Below are 4,235 nucleotides of genomic sequence, written 5' to 3' on the forward strand. Positions count from 1 at the left end.
TCAACGCGGGACAATTGATAGAGATGCCAGGAAAATACCAGGATGTTGGTCTTCATTTACCCAAAAGCCTACCCATTACAATCCAATTAGTCAACTGTAAACTCACTTATGATCAGACACACCAACCGCAATTAAACTAATAATTAGACGTTATATATTTTATTCACAACTTGAATCAAGTCGCTATCCTTATTATAACCAATCAACATGAAGTGTAAATTACCTTAAATCAACTCATTGAAACAAGAAAACTTTGATTCTAAATGTGCGATCCATTACAACATTTGAAAACAAACCGTCAATTTAATTCAATCTGAAAAACCTAACCTTGCTCTATAATATAAAATCAATTAGATTTATTTGAACTAACAAAATCTTGAACGACTCAACCGGTCGTTTTGAGCATTTGCGTTCAGTTCAGCGGTTTGAAACCTTGAGTAGCTTATTATGATGTATTATGACTTGTGTGAATCGTCGATTTTGATTTTCAGGTGATTCGGGATTGATTTGGAAGAATGATTCTCAACTAGAAAGCTTTAAGTTGGAAGAGTTGATCAAGTTTGACTTTTGTGTATTTGTGTATTTGATCCCAGATCGGAGTTTTGATAATTTTATTAGGTCCGGATGGTGATTTTGGACTTTGCCGTATGCCCGGATTTGCATTTAGATGTTTCTTGAAGGTTTTGGTGTTAATTGGCGAAAGTTGGCAATTTGAATTTTTGGAAAATTCGAAGGTTTGATCAGGATTTGACTTTGATGATATCGTGTTCGGATTATGATTTCAGGAATTAAAACAGCTTCGTTATGTCATTTGGGACTTGTGTACAAAGTTTGAGGTCATTGCGGGTTGATTTGATATAGTTCGGCACGAGTTTTAGTAGTTGAAAGTTCAAAAGTTCATTAAGTTTGATTTGAGGTGCGATTCGTGGTTTTGATGTTGTTATGCGTGATTTGAGGCCTCGAGTAGGTCCGTGTTATGTTTTGGGACTTGTTGGCATGTTTGGATGGGGTCCTGAAGGGGCTCGAGGTGTCTTTGGGACGAATTTCAGATTAATTTGGTCATGTTGGCAGTTCTGGTGCTGGTTCTTCGCACCTGCGTATATTTGGCCGCAGGTGCGGACGCGTTTATGCGATGAAATGGTCGCTTCTGCGAAGAGGAGGTGCTTTGGTGAGTTCCGCTTCTGCGGAGGGTTAAGTGCAAATGCGTAAGGGCTTCTGCGAGGTTTGGATCGCTTCTGCGGAGGGTTGTGCATGCGCTTATGCAGAGTCGTAGGTGCGGAAAATATTTGCGCAGGTGCGGTCTAGGTCCTTTAAGATGTAGTCGCAGATGCGGCATTTGTGATCGCAAATGCGAGGCCGCAAGTGCAGTATTTTGTCCGCAAATGCGAAAGTACTGGGCAGAAGCATAAATATCGAGGTTTTTGTTCATTTTAACGCATTTTGAGTTGGAGAGCTCGGATTGAGTGATTGTAAAAGTAATTTTCACCACATAAATTGGGGTAAGTATTTTCTACTCGGTTTTGACTATATTTCATTAATCTATCTTTGATTTTGGCATTTGGATTATGAATTTTAAAGATAAATTGTGGGGTTTTTGTGTAAACTTTCTTAAAGTGATTGTTTGAATTTTGAACATCGATTCGGAGTCGAATCTGAGTGAAATTAGTATGGTTGGACTCGTAATTGAATGAGTTATTGGATTTTGTGAATTTTGTCGGGTTCCAAGTTGCGGGCTCGATTTTAACCTTTTGGTTGACTTTGAGTTTTTTTATTAAAGATTAGACCTTTATCGATTGGGTTTATCTCCTATGGCATTATTTAATATTTTTGAGTTACTTTGGCTAGTTTCGAGCCTTTCGGAGGTTGATACGCGCGAGATGGTATTTTTATAGTATTGTTTGGCTTGCTCAATATTGGATTTGGCTTGTTCGAGATAAGTAACATATCTAAAATTAGATTTGAGGTTATTTAACCCTCGGAACTATGTTATAAGAGATGTATTGGGGTGACACATGTGCTAGGTTACGGGCGCGGGTACGTGCATCGAGATATTCATGATACGGGTAGTTCTTAGGCTATTATATTCCTTGTGTTACTATCATGTTTGCTCCATTTATTTGACTACGTGGGATATTATTCATTCTAAAAATCATGCCTAGGCTACCTGTTCAATTGTTTGAGACATGATAGGGCTATTTTCGCCATATTGAGCTATTTGCCTTAGCCGTAGTCATACTGTACAGTCATGATAGTTACATCCGCATGTTATATCTCTAAAGACCACCATGTCTTTCCCAACTCTGAGCATGAGCTGCCTTGCTTGAATTTCTAGAATTGCTCTGCCAGTAGCCAAGAAGGGTCTCCCTAGAATCAGAGAGACCTCCCTATTATCTTATATGTTCATCACAATGAAAACAAATTTGCCCTCCCAAAATAGCACATCCTCCACTATTCCTTCAAGTATGATTATGGTCTGATCCGCCAGTTGCAAGGACACAAGTATCGACCTGATTTCTCTAATCTATCTCTCTAATTTCCTGAAAATAGATAGAGGAATAAGATTAATAGAAGCACCTGAATCACACAAAGATTTTCCAAACTTAGTACTTCCTAAAGAGCAAGGTATAGTAAAACTCCCTCGATTTTAACACTTTTGAGAGAGCTTGTTTTGCAGAATGGCACTAGAATGCTTTGTGAGCTTGATAACCGATGTCTCTTCCACTTTCCGCCTTTTGGACAATATATCCTTAAAACATTTAGCATAAGCTGGCATCTGTGAAAGCATTTATGTGAAAGGCATATTCACATGCACCCGCTTGAGCACTTCTTGAAAGTGCCTGAATTGTTTGTCCAACTTCTCTCTTCTCTGCTTCTCTGGGAAAGGTAGAGCATGCATATATTTACTTTCTTCAATCTCCTCATTTATTGCATTATCATCTTTCTTCTTCTTTTGAGCTCTAGTCTTCCCCTTTTTCACCAGACCATCATCTACCATCCCTGCACCTTCTTGAATGTTGTCATTTTTCTGCTCCTCCACAATCTCCACCTGTCTTTCAATCAGCTCATCCTTTTGTTTGTCCTTGGGATCCTCCAATACATGCCCACTCCTCAAAGACACTGCATTTATTGTATTTTTTGGATTTCTTTCAGTATCAACAAGGAGAGTTAATGGAACCCTCTCAGACAATATATTAGCTAGTTGCCTCACCTGTCTTTCCAATTTCGAATGGTCGTGCCATGTTCTTTGATAGTTGCGCCATGGGTTTCAAGCCTCTTATTTGTCTTAATAATAAAGGCATTCATCAGATCTTCCATACTAGACTGATTAGGCTGTGGAGGATGATATTTCTACCTCTGTTGATTTTGAAAACCTGGAGCTCCCTGTCCCTAGGGTCTGGATTTGCAGCAGTGTTGCCATCGTTTGCACTACCACCTGGTGAACTCCAAGAAAGACCCATGTGCATGATCCACATGGAGTTAAAAATATTTACTACTTAAGCTAAAGCTTGACACTCATGTGTAGAGTGTCTCATTCCTCAAAAGTCACATGTTGCTTGCGGGTCACTCTATACCTTGTCCAATGTTAACTTTCTTATTTTTTTAGCCATGGTGTCTAGCTGGGCTTGCACTGATATGTTCGAGTCTACCTCCTGAACCCCAGCTAATTTTCTTCTATCATTACTCTCAGCAGACCATTGGTTAGCATCTTCAGAGAGCTCATCAAGAATTATAACAATCTCCTGAGGAGTCTTTTTCATTAAAGAACCTCTAACTGCAGTACTCAGAGTTCGTCGTGAGGAAGGTGTCAGTCTATCCCAAAAGTCCTGGAGTTCCATCCACAATTCAATCCCATTATGGTGACAGTTTCTCATTATCTCCTTGAATCTTTCCCAAGCCTCAAAAATTGTTTCAGTGTCCTTCTGGCAGAAGTTGTGAATTTCCCTTCTGAAATTCATTATTTTTGCAGCTGAGAAATATTTGTCAAGGAACTCTTTAGTCATATCTTCCCATGTCCTGTTCGAACCAATTGGTAAACTTTGAAGCCAATGTTTTACGTCATCCTTCAGTAAAAAAGGAATTCCCTTAAGTAAACTGCATCTTTTGACACTCCGTTGTTCTGGAAGGTGTTCATGATTTCCTCAAAATCCATCAAGTGAGTGTTAGGATCTTCATTCACCTTACCTCTGAAAACACAGTTGTTCTGGATAGTTTGAAGCAAACCTTGCTTCAACTCA

General features: G+C 39.2%; 1 non-coding gene across 1 annotated transcript; it reads left to right on the forward strand.

Moving 5' to 3' along the window:
* The first annotated feature begins 3,846 nt into the window (after positions 1-3,846).
* LOC142175645 (small nucleolar RNA R71) lies at positions 3,847-3,953 on the forward strand. The gene has a single exon (XR_012704740.1). It is a non-coding gene; the product is annotated as a small nucleolar RNA R71 (small nucleolar RNA).
* The last annotated feature ends 282 nt before the right edge of the window (positions 3,954-4,235 follow it).

Source organism: Nicotiana tabacum, chromosome 21 (assembly GCF_000715075.1).
Source record: "Nicotiana tabacum cultivar K326 chromosome 21, ASM71507v2, whole genome shotgun sequence".
NCBI classification, from domain to species: domain Eukaryota; kingdom Viridiplantae; phylum Streptophyta; class Magnoliopsida; order Solanales; family Solanaceae; genus Nicotiana; species Nicotiana tabacum.